Source organism: Diorhabda sublineata, chromosome 8, assembly GCF_026230105.1.
Source record: "Diorhabda sublineata isolate icDioSubl1.1 chromosome 8, icDioSubl1.1, whole genome shotgun sequence".
Taxonomy (NCBI): Eukaryota; Metazoa; Arthropoda; class Insecta; order Coleoptera; family Chrysomelidae; genus Diorhabda; species Diorhabda sublineata.
In genome coordinates this window covers 14,686,308-14,703,293 of record NC_079481.1, presented here as the reverse complement: position 1 = coordinate 14,703,293, position 16,986 = coordinate 14,686,308, and the positions used below count along the sequence as shown (strand labels likewise).

Sequence of the window (16,986 nt, the reverse complement as noted above, 5' to 3'; positions counted from 1 at the left end):
TTTTATAGAAAAAAAAAGCAGACAGCAAACAGCAACAAAGCAGATATGCTTGAACTTGTTTTTGGGCCTATGATCATACAATACGAAAATCTTTAAATGTATTTGTAAGCATTTGAATTATTTTAATCAAAAGTTCTATAAGACAATGTCCCCACAGCGTTAAAAGGGTTAACAGTGTTTTGTTCAATACATTGAGAGGAAAAAATTGTCCTTCATGCATTTTCATATTTGCATGCAATGGCAATAGAATAAAAGAAAGGAACAAGTTTTGTTTTAATGCGCGAAAAATTTTTGTGAAATTGGCTGCACTTGATGTCAGAGTGATATGTTACGAAGGCTAGAGAACATAACCTCGCTTTTTAGTATACTTATAGCCATGAGGAAAAATGATGTACCAATGTTTGTTACACAATGCATCATTATTTGTTTTTGATAAAAAATAATGTAAAATCCATCCGTGGAAATTTATTGAAAATTTCTCGACTAATTCGGCGATTAATGTCTCTGTTAGGCTCAAGTTTATGAACGGAATTCCGCCTTTCGAAATGGTGGAGAAGTGATAGAAAATTGACCCCAGAACAAGTGTTACCTATGAAAACGTCAGCGTCGTGGAAAAACTAATTTTAGAAGACCGACGCAGTACTGTATGCGATATGGTTGAATAATTGGGGATCATTGTAGGTAGTACTGAGCAAATAATTCATGAACGGATCCATTACCGCAAAATTTCAGCCAGATTTGTGTCAATATTTCTGAATTTTGTGCCTAAATTCACATGCTGGGAAGTTTGCATGCGTCTTCTGCAGCGGTAAAAAGAGGAAAAAGAAAATTTATTGCACCAAACATTCACCACAATGAAGGTGCGCTAGTTAATGCGAATGTTACACTGTGAACGGGAAGGTGTTGTGTATCGTGTTTTAAGACATTTCCTCTCTGAACAACGAACTGTGAACGCGCAGTATCATGTAACTTAACTAAAAAATACGGTGAAACCTGTATTACCTCCTCCTTATTGTTCCGATTTGTTGCTATTGCGATTGTAACTATTATTTATTTGATCCATTGAAAGAGGCACTTAGTAGACTGCGATTCGAAAGCAATGCGCATATGGTGCGTGGCAAGCTAAGAGGTTTTTACAAAAAAGGATTACGAAAAAATGTGACGGAAACTAATAAAAAAAAATTATAAATGTCAGTTCTGCAGCTTATTCATTTATACAGGGTGTCCAACGTCGAAATAAAACTAAATCTGTATATGGCAAAATCTTTTTAACTAAAAGATTGCCGACTTCCGATTCTAAGAGAATAAAAACAAATTGTATTCACTAATCCTATTCCAGCATGTACTTTATTTGCTGCAAGGTATCCAGATACACCACAACTAAACTCACAAACTGTTAATCTCAACAATTTGAAGCTGTACGGTTCATTTGAAGCAAAAGTTAATCGAATTGAACCAGTTACTGAGAATAATGATGCTGAAATTAGTGTTGTTGCTATATACTACATGAATGTATCCCTATTCTCATAATTTGTGTCAAAATTTAAAACCAACCGAATTTATTCAACGAGTAGAGTTTGCTGAATTTTTAATGATAAAATGCCAGGAAGACGAAGAGTTTTTAAAAAACATAATTTGGTGAGGCAAAAATGGATTATTCAATCCTATTGGAGTCAAGATAATCTTCATTTAACTAAAGAACGTGCTTTTTAAGATCGGTGGCAGCTTAATGTATTAGAAATAATCAAATAATAACAATTTATTTTCACGAAAGGAATTTGAATGGTTAGAAAACACAATCAATTAATTTATTCTTGATTCATAATATAAAAAATAGTGTTTTTTTGTATTTCTTAATGTTTTTGTTCCATTCTAAGGTGAAAGATATCTCGATATTTTAAGAAATTTAAAAAAAAAACTATTTAGACCGCTTGCCACCAGACGATTTAAACAAACTTTTTTTTATTCATGACGGTGATCCTACTCACAATTCAACCGTCATATATAGAAGATCATGGTGGTGGTTAGCAAATAATGGTCCTTTTCAGTGCCCTTTTCGTTCTCCCGATATGACGCCTTTAGATTTTTTTATGTGGGGTCACATAAAACAAGAGGTTTTCTCACAAGCCTTAACAACTATAGAAGATTGTGAGCCAAGAATTCGAAATTCCTTCAATTCCCTTTCTGAGATGATGATAAGCCGTGTGACGAGTGAAGGCGTACTGAGAAGGGTTGAAAAATGCATTGCAGTTCAAGGAAGCAATTTTGAACATTTACTTTAAAACATCAGACTATTTTCCTTTGGCTTATAATTTTCCATAAAATTTCATAGCATATCTTATTATTATTCACCATATTTACCATGTATCAGAAGCAAATTTACATAATATTTTTTACTTCTAAGTGCTTGTATCAACGAGGTAAAATAAAATAAAAAAAATATTTATAAGGGTCTGCAACGTTTTTAGATAAAATTATACTAAAATTTTACGTAGATGTCAAAAATATATTGATATACAGGGTGTTCTATTTAAAATAACAAAGTTACAGTCGACTTCCGGTAGAGCCGGAAGTCAGCTATCTTTGAAAATATTTTAGTTCAAAAGATCGTATCCGAAAACCCAAACGTAGAAATATTCATGATTTCACTATAAGTATGTTGTTATATACAGATAGTTTCAACTCGTCGTGAGACACGTATCGTAAAATTTTCGTTTATATTCGAACCCTCCTTATATTGTGAAATGGAAAGAAGTGAGTTACATTACGTAATTACAGCATTCGTTCCGCAGGAAATATTGGAATACATTTTATCAGAGATGTATATATATATATATATATATATATATATATATATATATATATATATATATATATATTATATAATATATAATATATTTGAAAATAAAAATTAATATGAATGTTTCATGTATTGTCTAAAAATAATATTCGTAGAAAATAGAATGCTTTTATTTTGCAGCGAGGGGAAGTTATTTCAAAAATATGTTTTGAAATCGATATTGAAGTATCATATTAAAAAAGTTTATGTTTACTATATAATTTCCTTAGATTTTTCCCTAGTCTATAATTCTAAAACACACACAAAATAAGTGGTGCGGTAGACGATGTTTTGGGGTGCTTGGAAAAGGGAATGTTGGAAACCGTTGGCTTGTGCCTGCCGTTCGATATCGGCGGTCCAGATATTTTTGGCATTCTGCCAAAACTGCGAATATCACTAGGATATTAGATTGAAAAAAGAAAAACTGGTTTTTAACTCGTAACCTAGTTTTATGAAAATAGCAGAAAGTGGCTTCTGCAACAGAAGAGGACAATTTTGAACTCGATGTTATTATGTAGTTCAATATATTTGTTCCAGTCAAAGTATACATTATGTTATTCCGTCTCTAAGATAATAAACTGCGCAGTAAAAAAAACTTTCAACGCCATCCGTTTTCAAGATAAAGAAAAAATATATACACATTTTTTACTATTTTGCTGCAACTACTGGCAACACTGTATTGAAATTTAATACGAACATCTTTTGGTAGCTGATACATCCAATGAATTTGTTTCGAGTTTTATTATGAATATCTTTTTGGTGTATTGAGAAGTTATGTGCTTATACTACTTGATACAAAACAAATTCATTGGATGTATCAGTTTCCAGTAGTTACGTCAAAATCGTATTTTTTTTTCTTCAACGCTCTTTATCTTGTATACAGATGACGTTCCAAAAATTTTTTAATGAGCAAACCCCAAATATTTTTTAATTTTCCATCATGATCTGAATATTCTAGATTCAGTTTACATTAATTACAAGATAGAACATCCTTGTATCATATGAATTTGACACCAACATTTTCCAGGAGGAGTTTCAAAAGAAAACTGTTTATCTCTATATCAAATTGGAACTATCAGTAGCTAAAAAACCTTAAAGAAGCGTACAAAATTTCAATAAAGAAAATAATATCGTTGGAATACTTAACATAAAAAAAACATATTTGAAACACTTCTGCTTGATTCAAATAAATGGTGACGATATAATTTTCTTTGTTTCTACTATAACGAAGATATAACCCGCTTTAACTGACTCCATGGCCTCAATTTAAACTTTATACACATGCCAAAAACTGAGACAATCAAATTAAGTGAGACGTCGTAACAAAATCGAGATAAAACAATTAACACATCAGTACATATTAATAAATTTAGTTTGAAATAAAAACTGAAAAAATACCCTTTTGAGCACATCAAACCAAAAAGTTGAGATAATGTTTTCTAAATAAGCTTCAAACAATAATAAATGAGAATACTTGTATCATTGAATGAGGCTCGATGTACGAGAAATATGGAACAAAGCAGCCCACTTTTTTTCACAATAATACTATATTTTATTTTCCACTCCTAAGTTCTTATGCAGCGAAAGCGTGTTTTTTGTTTTTTTTGAAACTAAATTTATTCAATTGATACTACCCTCGTATAATGGCTTCGTTGCTTGTACCTACATCTCGTCGAAACTTGTATCGAGCCATAGCGTTGTAGTTGGTAAGGTTGTCGAAGTGCTCGATTCCCAACAATAAACATCGAAGGTTCTATTCCTCTGTCAAACGAAATTTTCATTAAATAATTTACGTCCTGTGAATCCAAAGGAGAGTAATGAACAAAGAAGTTTATAACTAACAACAAACCTACATACAGGTGAAGCTAATATAAGCGTTTGACAAAGCAAATTAAACCAAAAAGGAATAAATAAGAACAGTTCAAGAAAGTTTTAGAGTTAATTATACTAGAAAGTGAAAAGTAAATTGTAGTTTGGAAATAGTAAAAAACAATTTCAGTCATTATCTATTTATCTATGAAAAATAATTCTTGGAATAAAAATGGAATTACAGGTAAGAAATTGTCATTATGATAAAGGTGTGGGGTTCATTCCATGATCTTCTTAAACCAACTTCATGTTTTAGAATGAATGAAGAAAGAAAAATTCCTATTCAGAGTATAACTTTCCATTAATAGAAAAAATTATTCAGACATTCCATGATCTGGGAATCAGACTCAGATCTATTGATTACTAAATACAAGGATAATTTTAAAATGTCATGAAAGCCCCTCACGCGTTTATAATAGTAACCTAACCTAACCTAACCTCTAATTTTATTCTTATAACAAAAACTATTTTCCACTTTTCAGATTTATTATTACCAACTGTATTACTTTTTGAACTATAATTTATTTTAACAAAAGGGATTCTATGAATCTTATACGAAGTCTGCTAATTAAGTTTTGAAATATGGCAACACTGATGTGAATATGTCAAATTTGATCACCATAATGAAAATTTGATATTTTAAATGGTGGAAGTACTCAGAACAACTAGAAATATTCATATTGATCAAATAAGTTTATGGTGAACATTTTAGTGCGATGATTTTCTATGATGATCAATTTCAACGTTGATGAAACAAACAGCAGTGTTGTTGTTGCTGTTGTTCCAGAAAGCATTGACACTATGCTTGAACTGACATACCTTGAGGTTAAGTCATACTTGGGTATTACTTTCACTCGCATACATTCAATATTGCATGAGAATTTGCTGTCAAGAAGTTTTGTTCTCATTGGATGCCGCATAATTTAACAGTAGATCAAAAAATCTCGTGTCGATTGATGCAAAGAAATGCAGGAAGAATTCAGAGAAGTCTATAAGCGAAGAGAATCCTAGATATATGCACATAAACCCAAAACAAAACAACAATGGGTCTTTCAAGACGATCCAAATTCAACAAAAGTTCTACGAGCACGAAGCACTTTGAAGTCGTCTGTTTTTCCGGGCTAACTGGACATGTTCCCACTGTTCTAGTACAGCAACGTAGAATTGTATGGTAGATCAGCATTTGTTTGCCAGAAGTGTTTGAAACAATCAGGGAAACCAATTGCAGAAGACGAATCATTCTCCACCACGACAATGCGAGCTCTCACACATCAGTCCAAAGAAAAACGTGATGAGTCATCCGCTGTACAGCTTGTTTGGCACCCAATAACTTCTTCCTATTCCCGCAGATCAAAAATAAATTGCGAGTTTAACGTTTTTCTACACCTGAAGAAGCGGTTGATGCGAAAAATTGCTTCATATCTAATTATAAATATTTGTTTTTATTTGTCTTTCTCAAAACTTGAGTAGCAACATTCTTATAGCCAATAATTGGGAGGAAATTTTGATTGTTGGAGAGTTGTATATATCCTCTCGAATGAATATTCTCATCCTCCAAGAAATATTCATATAAATTCAGGAAAAATACGAAGATTAATGCTGGAAAACACCGGGTGGAAAATTGTTTCCTTCCGGAAGTTGTAAAACATAGCCCTAAAATTCAGGTAGATTTATACTTTTGAATATAGAAAAATATTTTGAAAAATACGTGAGGCATAGTAAAAACTTTGCGTTTAAATTAAAACGTGGTTTGTTGAGTTGAGCTGTAGTTTGAAATCTCAATAGAATCGAATAGCATTTTTATCAGGAATTTTTGTGAACAAATGGTTGAATTTTTATTTTCCTCAATTTGTTAAATACAAAAAATATAGTGATATAGTATAATTGGTAATGAAGTTAATTTAACATTCAATTATTACAAAATGTTTGAAAGGAAGACCAATATCAGATTCTAATGATGAAAAAATTTACTTTTCAATAGTTTTTAAAGACTAAAACCAATTTCCTAGATTTGATACTAGATAGAATGGAAACAAAATTCATATTCATACATCTACATCTCGTCGAAAATTGTATCGAGCTTTAACAGTGTAGTTGGTAGGGTAGTTGAATTTCCCGTGGAAATTTGTTATGAAAATGGCTGAATTTATACACCCAGGCAGTATTCGAGATCGCTGATGTCCAGAGTAGCCGACATCTCCTGGAGTTCTGAAAAAAATCGTTATAAAATTGGCCGAATATACACTTCTTGGTAGTTTTCGAGATCGCAAAATACGAATATCATGAAATAATAGGTCCATGAAGTACCTGGTGCCAGTGTAGTCGTCTGCTAGAATTCCGCGGCAATTCGTTATGAAAATGGCCGAATATATACATTGAGGGTGTTTTAGAGATCGCTGAGCACAAACATTATAATTGCAACTACCTGCGAGGGACCTGGTTCCGGGTTGGCTGATTTATACGTTTATACGTCCTCTCCTAGAGCCCCGAGGAAATTCCTTATTTACAAGTGGAAATGTGGCTTTACGGGAATCAATATAGCATGAATTCACAGATTGGGGATGGGAACTAAAAGAAAAGCATTTAGCTCCAATGCAAAACCGATTGGGGCATTGCATGTGGATACATGAAAAATAGTTTACACTGCAGTGTCGCTTGCAGGCATCAATTGGACAAATTTTGAAAATTAATCTGCCAAAGAAACCGCAGTCGGAGAAAATAAAATGGGAGGGGAGGAAAATGGAAAAGCATAATGCTGCAAAACAATTAAATTTCAATTATTTTTTCACTATTTTCATAATGACAATGAACTAGGTAATCAGAGTTATACCTGCATTCCCTAATAGTGAGTATTTATAACACTTTTTCTGTCGTGATGTTCGTGTTCAGCCACCTCAAAAACCCCTGTATATATTTGACGAATTTCATAACGAATATCTACAGGAATCAAATAGTCGACGTAGATGTCGGCCATTCTGGGCACCAGGTATCTCATAGACCTTTTCTGATGTGATATTCGTGTTCAGTGACCCAGTGACCTCCAGAACCACCCAAGTGGTAAAATTGAATTCAATTCTGGCAATAATTTTCACTCTGCAACTATTCAGGATGATTCATAATGTTTGCTCCCAAAGTTACCTGGGGCTCTACGGCATCGAATACACATTATTGCATCTTGATATCAGGTACTGCTCTGAAATTTCCAAGTTTTAACCTCCATTTCCTCATTATCGCTCGATGAAAGATATATTATGTTTCTATTATTTATTTTATTAAATATCCCAAACATGCAAAGTTTTTATAATTATAATAAGGATGATATAATCGAATTTGACCAAAGACATTTTCTTAAACTACTCATATTTCAACAAAGCAGTCATCCAACATTCAAGAACCGAAGGAATGTGATTAACTCTGGCGAGAATTTTAATCTGAACTGACATTCGCACTCGCTCCTGAGGACTAGTTCCGGTAAGTAATCGGTTTGCTATTCCCAGAACGATTATCCTTAGTCCTTAATTCAGCCGACAGAAGCTTGTTAAAAGACCGGACAGGATTTACATCTCTGCTAACTGTTGATAGATATATACTTTCAAAAGAACAGACCTCAAACGTATTAATTTAAAAGGGAGATTCAGGATTATCATTAAGATTCATTTATGATTACTTTTATCTATGGAGATGCTTCATATCCTGCTTCTAAGCAAAGACAAAGACCTTTGTAGGATATCTTTAGGCGTAAATTATTTTATATACAGAATGGGTCATAGAAAAAATTAAACCTGATATTCCTCATATTCTATGAAATATCTTGAAAACCAGATGCAAGCTGAAACAAATTTTGTGAAACAATAATTATAATTTATTATAATGGAACAAAAGTTTGGAGTTATGTCAAATTAATTGATATTGATAATGGATTGAGTGATCAGAATAAACTTCTTACGTCCATGCAATTTTTCAACAATGCGTGTTCTGTTGTAGAAATTTTTTTGTTTAAATAATGCCACCAGAAAAAAGAACCAACGGTGTTGAATTGAATCAACTTGTAAGGCGTTCAAAGAAGCCTTTCCTCCCAATTCATTGCGGAAATAATCCTTGTTGTGTGAAATTGTGGCATTTTTGTTTTGGATTATCCTTCTGAGAGAGATAATCAAGGTGTCCTCTAATATAAATTCTCACGATCTAATGACATTCCTGCCAGATATAGTCTAAAAATAGCTAAATCCACTGAAGGTCCATCATGGGAAATATTAGATGAACCGTTCATCCTGTACCTGCACCTCATTCTGCAATTCTTCTTATAAAGAAATATTGATGGGGGCAATAATCAAAAACTCATGTTCTTAATTCGTGGGAAATTAACGCAACCTAGGTTGCTAGGAGCAATAATAGACGAAAACGAGACACACGATGCAGATATAATTGAAAGAATTGCAAAAAACTTTACACCATCAAAACTATATTTGAAAATAGAAAACGGACACCATATTGAGGATGGTGTCTCTGGACTTATCCTAACATTCAAATGTGAATATTGGGTTTCGTCCGAACGACAACAAAGTAAAATTCAAGTACAATGGTGGGGACAACGGATGAATGAAGAGAATGAAGAGCGACCTGTTAAAAGACTATGAGAAGCAGAAATTGGAAAAAACAAAAAGAAAAATGGGAATATTGAATGACCGACGAATACATTGTAAAGAAGCGAAGGACCTAACTCATATTAGGAATAAATGGAGGAAATTTGCGCAAACATAACCATCAACATCCTACAACACCGAGTGGTAGAAGGGCTTACAGATTTTATGTCTTCTTCCAATATATAAAATTCTCGTGTCGCGGTGTTGAACAACATCTTTTTTTCATCCCCCTAAATGTTAAGGGTAGTACACCCCAGTTTTCTTTTAATTTTTTAGATAAAATTTTTTTATGATACAATATTAAAAAATACAAACAACCCTAAATTTTCAACCCTCTACGATTAACCCCTATTTTTCATTTGATGATTATAAACTTTAATTTTTTGGGCAAGATTTTTATTTTTTTGTCATTATCTTTGATCCTTGATAGGATTGCAAGATGGAAATAGAATATAATAATTATAGTACGATAAATTCTTATTTATAATTTCAATTTCCTTTTTGTAATAGATCGTAGCAGTGACTGTTATACGTCCTATTTTGATTTTTCTGTGCAGCTCTGTACAACAATTTATCATTAATATCCAGTCCAATAATTATTTATCAGTAACTGAAAACAGTTTTTACTGTCATGTAAATGAACACTCCTGCTAACAACGGCTATTATCGTACCTGTACTTAACATTTTTTGAAAATAGTTTTAAATCAAAACAGAAACGTGTACGTGTTTAATAAATATACGTGTTCTATTACTGTAAAGGTAAGTCGAATAATAAGAAAACGAATACAATATTGAGTCACTGTTTTTCACAAATAAGTGTTTTAACTTGATTTATTTATAGGTTATATGTACAGTCATCAGTTCCAGCAAGATTTAAACGGACCAATTTGAGTCGCCGAACAATCAAATCTCATGCATATGAGAGCACGAACATCAGGTTAACCAAACAATGAAAATATGCGTGTGAGCACGGCCTAGTTATGTCAATAACAATAACAAGAGGCACGAGATAAACGAGATCAACAGTGACAATTAGAAAAGAGAAACGCGTAAATTCATAGTAAACAGACTTAGAGGAATTGACCAACAATGCCAACAAGTTTTTCGAGCATTTACATCAGATTTATTTCTTCGACTAGAATTCCAGTATGAGCCTATAACTGCCCAATTAATAGTAAGAAAATGAATAATTATTTTTTATGTCTAGACAGCTATCAAGAATTTTAATTTGAAATATATTCGTTACTTTAATAAAGAGTCCAGCTTTCATATCAAAAATATTGTGGTCTCCTGGACGCCTGTGCTCGAGTGAGGGTGGCCGAAAAACCACGATTTGTTTGGACTTGTTTCAATTTTTGGCTTATAACTCCCAAACTATGCATCCTACCTTTTTTAAAGTAGATGAGAATCGCTATCGTTTAAGACCAACCTTTGTAGATCTTTTGCACGAAATATTGTCTAAACTACTGATCCTACAAGAGCTTCAATTGAAACTTAACCGCAACGCTTTAGAACAGTTTGCAAGTTATAAGGAAAAATCGAAACATCAACAAAATCCGATTTCTCAAGAAATGGAGCTTTCAACAGTAAAGTAGTTATCCTGTACAAAATTGCGAAGTTATTGATTAGAAATGTTCGGATATTGTTCGGGGATGCCAAGGGAAGCTTAATCCGAGTTTTTTTGACAGACAAGCCTGTGTTCGATTGGGGTGGCCAAAATACCGCGATCTTTTCTAACGTCTTTCGGTTTTTGGCCTATATCTCAAAAACTATGCATCGTCAGGGTTTTTTTATTCCATTTCCAGACATTTCTCGTGGTATCCAGCATTGACTGCAATTAAATCTGTTTGTAACCCCTTCAAAAGAGTTATACGTTCTGCGATTTTCCTCCCCCACTCGTCATCTCGCTCTTTCGCTTAAGCCAAAATCGTGCAACACCTAGGATTGTCACCATCACCATAACATTGCGTCTTAGTTATTTTTATTGAACTAGAAAAATATTTCGTGGATATAATTTATAAGGCAGCTAGTATATATAGATACATATATATTTCTATCAGTAGTTAGGGTTTGAGACGTCCTTTGCATTTAAAATTGGAATACCTATGGTAAAACTGAAGTAATAAAATAGAGACCTCAGTAAAGACGTGAAGTAAAGCCTGCTGACTGACATTTTTCTGTGTGGCAAATGTTCAAACAATTTTCCACAAGGAAGTCGATGGAGATTTGATAAAATCTTCTACAATGTAATTTTTTTTAAACATTGATATTGTTGCCCTTCTAATTGCAACTGCGGATCTTACGAGTTTTTGCGAACTTTTCATTAAACCAGAAATCAAAAATGGGAAAATCAGAAACTCGTAGAAGTTGCACTTTAGGGAAATTATCGATCAACAACTAATTGTTCATTCTGGTCGTATTAATTGTATGTATTCCCTACAGAAGACACACAAGCGGAAATGTACAACCTCAATCAATATATGATGTTTATGTCGGAATAATTACCGTCAAGGATATTTATCTTAACAGCAATGATCAGCACTGAAATTTATCTGCATTAATTAACATATTTAGGAATCGGAGTATATAAATCTTGCTTTTATCATATAGGGTGACTGATATACGAGGCCATACATTAATATAAGTAAATATGTTACTGTATGCATGAAATATAAGATTAGAAGCAAACAATTTTTGAAATAAAGTTAGAATAGGGATATCAGAAGAATACGAAAGCAGCGAGAGAGTATGACAGACCATTTAGCATGTTATGTTTTTCAGCAAGCGTTTTCCAATTATTGTGGCTAGGTTTTTACTTCTGTTTTATTTTCACGTTCAAGTTTTCAAAGGAATTAATATCTTGTCGATTTCATAAAGTTCAATAAAATCTCAGTTTTGATTTGTAATATTCGTATTAGAATACAAGTCTTTTACAGCGAAGAAGGCCCCAACAAATTTGCCTTTAATTTCTCAAGAAATGAGGAAAAAGATGTTATAGATTTGATTCCAATTGACAAATGATTGTACAGTTTTTTCGCATTGTACAATAATGAGCCTCTAACTAATTCTGCACGTGTACCTGTACCTACAGCGTAGGTGAAAATCGGGGTAGAAATAAGATTGTATAAAAATACATGTCGTTTAGAGAAAAAAAGGCCTTCAAATTCTCACGAAATGCGGAAAAAGATGTTATAGATTTGATTTCAATTCTGTACATGGGGTAGTTGGTGAAAATCGTTCCCCACGTTTTTTGGTGGGTAGCTGAGCAGTGACCTTCCTCGAATAGAAGAAGCATGTCTACGAATTAGGCAAATGGATTCAAAGATGAATAATGAAGGAGAAGTTGATATTTTGAGGGTTTTTAAGAAATCCTAGAAGTCCTACTGTCTAATCTGAGTAAATATCTAATAACTTTCTTTTGTAGTTTCAAGATTCGCTCAAATTGAGTAGCACAATACTTACTCCAAAAGTAAAAGGCATAATGGAGATGCGACTCAAAAAGGGCATAATTAACTATTATAGAGATTGATAAGTTCAGTTCCCTGTAAACTGATTGGCATTAAGTAACTCCCATTTCATTGTCTGCAACAAGGTCTAATAATTTTACAGATTCCACGATGTTAATGGTGGGTTACTTAGTACAAATATCCGCAGCTTATCTTCATATTTTGTTACAGAAACGTTGAAGTTGTTGACGACGATATTAATTTAAGATTTAACTTCGATTATATGATATATTATATAAGGCTCTTCTCCATATATTCTCATTTTCAATTCTGTCGCTGATTGTTAGCATCTGTGAACTCGCCAAATTTTCCTGCTAGAAGAATGGCTGTCCACCTATGCATTGTAGTTAGAGGACGTTCTAAGAGATATTTTGTCGAATTTTTGGAATGAATTGTAATCTTAGTAAACATAATATAAAACATGTAAATATTCCTTCATGTGAAAACCGACTCTGAGTTAATTTTCACTTGATATATATTTCTAAATAGAACTAATTTATGATATAGCAGAGAAACATCCTCGAAATTTTTAGCAATAAATCATTTAAAGTGGCATCGTATATTTCAAAGATGTGATTTTGAAAAATATTGATAGCAATCAGTGAAAAAAGTTTAAAACGGAACTCCCCATTCGGATCATTTTTATCCGTCCGAAGCCAAAGCATATCTCCGAAGCTTCAGAATTATGTTAATTGAGCCATATTTTAAGCCCAGAATTGTATTCCAAAACAGATCGTGGCACAAATTTCATTATAATCTCGACCGGCACGAAACACAATCGAAATGCAAATTCTCCTTTCTCGACAAAGAGTCCCACCGCTAAATTAAGAACGAAGGATAATCATAGTTGTGAGATGGATATGTAGAAACTAAATTCATGGAAACTTTTGAAAAACTGGAAGTAGGTATTGTAAAAACACTTTAAGTGCGAAGGAATATTCTTGTTGATTATATGAATTCGGTATTTTTCATTTTCGTATGTAAATTTCCATCTCAATATTGTTTTCTCTTGAAAATACTAAATACTGTTGCCCAAGTTCATGTATGTGAACACGACAAAAAAATGTATGTAGAAAATTCAGTTTTATTTCCAATTAGACGAGGTAAATCGAGAACCGAGCATAAAAATATTGTAAGTAACTTTATACGAGGATATATTGAAAAATTCTTAGCCTACTATAGAACCAAACAAAATTTCAATGTCAAAATATTTTATTACTCAACATATTCTCCTCTTAATTCGATACATTCACTACAGCAAACCTGTAACGTCTCTAGACCTTTGAAAAAGTATGTTTCTACTTGCTCTGTGAACCAGACCTCCACAGATTTTATTACCTCCTCGTTGGAAGGAAATTTACCTTTTAAACTTTTTTTCAGTTGAGGAAAGAGATAATAGTTGGACGGAGCCAAATCAGATGAATAAGGGGGGTGTTCTAGTAATTCAAACCCTAAATCATGAATTTTTTGCATGGCAACATGAGATTTGTGTGCAGGGGCGTTGTCCTGCAAAAACAAAACACCTTTGGATAGCTTTCCGCGTCTTTTCTCTTCAATTTTTTCCCGTAGAGTGGTCAGTAATGTCGAAAAGTAATCTCCAGTTATTGTTCTACTCTCATCCAAAAAATCAATCATGATTACTCCATGGCAATCCCAAAAATTGAAGCAAGAACTTTTCTAGATTTTTAGACACGAAACTTCTTAGGTCTTAGAGAACCAGAGTGTCGCCACTCCGTCGATTGTTGCTTTGTTTCTGGATCGTAGAAATGTACCCAAGTCTCATCCACAGTAACATTTCGGTTCAAGAAGTCTTCATCGTTTTCAAATCGAGCACAGATCGAAAGCAATGCTTCTACCCTTGCACGCTTGCACGTCAACATTCAAACATTTGGGGATCCAATCTGCAGCAATTTTTCTCATGTCCAAATTGACGAGTACTATATGATGAACGCATTTGTATGAAATATTCAGGTCTTTATATATCCGTTTTAGCCTAATTCGATGATCTGATAAAATCATGTCATAAGCTGCATCGATATTTTCGGGGACTGACACAGAAACTGGCCTTCCCGATCGGTCAACATCTTTGGAAAATTTACCTCTTTTGAAGCTTGCAGTCCAATTTTTCACAGTAACATACGTAGGACATTGATCATCAGGGTATTAAGCATATCTTCTTAAATCTGCGTATCCCTCAACCCTCAACCCTTAAATACAGGTACTTGATGATGGCTCGATACTCTAATTTTTCATTTCTCACAATTTCGGTGCACATCTTTTTTCTTTTAATTTATTACGTATCTCTGGTTTACTTTTTTGACATCAAACTTTACACTGACACTACTAATAAGTTATTGTTCGTTGCTATGGTGTATATCAATACACTCTTGGAAATTATTATTTTTGAAAATTTTTGCATTGTTTTGTTAATAAAAAGTGCCTACTCCTTCAGTTCTAGCGTGAGTAGATCTGGTATCAGTTGCAACGTTGGTATCTGAGTCCACATTTAAAAAAAGTGTTTGATATTTGGAAACTCTCAGTTCCTTATAAACATTATTTCAAAATGAAAAAAATAGGGTGATTAAACAGTGATGAATATTTGGAATATAGAAAGTGTTATCTGCAAATAAAAATTTCGTATTAGCTCGAGAAAGGAAAATTCATAGTTGAATAAAATTAACCCTCGGTCGGTCTCATGCAATTTTCAATTCTATTAGAGAACCCTAAACTGGGGAGATTCCTCCTCCATAGTACCTTCCTATGCCGCATTAGTTTAACTACGAACCTATTGTATCATATTGATACATTGCGACATAACGCTCGAGTGTTGTTTTACTTTCGTTGTAGTAAGCTATTTTTGGCCTAATTATTATAGCTTAGTGTTATTTGATATTTATTTTACCCCGGAAAAGACAAAATTACAAGATGGATGATACTACCACGCGCAAAAAAGCGACGCACTGAGCCGCATAATATTGTACCACGTCTCCCAGGTGTAATACATGAAGCATAACTAGCTACCTATAGAATGTTGGAGTCATATGTTTTCTAATGAAATTCTACAAGGAATAGTCAAGTTCACAAATCAACACATTCAAGTTAAAGTAAGGGATCGATTTGGCTGACAACGTGATGCAAATGATACGGACATGACCGAACTCAAAGCTTTCAAATGCCTTTTATATCTAGCAGGAACTTAATACGCCAATAAAAACTGTGCATAATTGGTTTACAGATGGGCAACTTGTTACTGAACTAAAAACTAATAGTTTGTCATATTTTAGAACAATAAAAACATAAAAGAGAATTGCTGAATATCAAGGGGCCACCACAACAGTCAAGTATGTTTGGTTTTGGAGAACAACCAACTCTTGTTTCCTACGTACCAAAAAAGAATTGAAATGTTCTTGTTATATCTTCTCAGCATTACGATGATTCCATAAATCAGGAGTCAGTACAAGCTGCGAAACGATAAGCTCTGCGCTTCATACAACGTTGCTAGAAACACACGTCATTGGTCCATGGTTCAATTTTTTTCAATGCTGAACGTTACAGGCATCAATGCACAAGTGATTTCAATCGAAAATGAACAGGAGAATATGCGACGTTGCCTTTTTCTTTCGGAAACAGGGTCACGGATTAGCCTTAAAACATCTTAAAAAAAGTCATATGACACAAGGCATACCACGTTCTCCTTCTGAAGGTCTCAGAAGAGTCAGACCAGCGGAAGAACCCGATGAGCCAGTGGTTGCAGAAGATGCCGTATCTCCAACAAAGCGTCGTCGCTGTGCTTTATGTTACACATCACGAACAACCAGATTTACCTAAACCATTTGCAAGAATTGTAAGCGATATATTTGTGGAGATGCCAGATTTTATTTGTGTTACCAATCTACAATGTAAGAAATAATATCATTTTATATGAGTACCTAAGTACTGAGGTTATATTTTTGTGTAAGTTACCATTTTTTCATAAATATTTCAAATCATACTAAAAAAATAAATATAAAAAACACAACAACTAGAACCAGATACATTTGCCTTCTCGTAAGTAAAGTTTTTACCCGTAAATCACGTCTCCGGGGATTGACAGAAATAATTTTTTTTGTGATCATAACATGCTCAAAC

The 16,986-nt window shown here is 33.3% G+C and overlaps 1 protein-coding gene and 1 long non-coding RNA gene across 6 annotated transcripts in view; one reads left to right on the top strand and one right to left on the bottom strand.

Moving 5' to 3' along the window:
* LOC130448472 (complexin) overlaps window positions 1-16,986 on the bottom strand; it is a 535,599-nt gene that overhangs the window by 227,211 nt on the left and 291,402 nt on the right. The gene's annotated exons all lie outside the window — the stretch shown is intronic.
* On the top strand, window positions 10,009-13,156 carry LOC130448473 (uncharacterized). The gene is made up of 3 exons (XR_008910337.1): window positions 10,009-10,111; window positions 10,194-10,526; window positions 13,030-13,156. It is a non-coding gene; the product is annotated as an uncharacterized LOC130448473 (long non-coding RNA).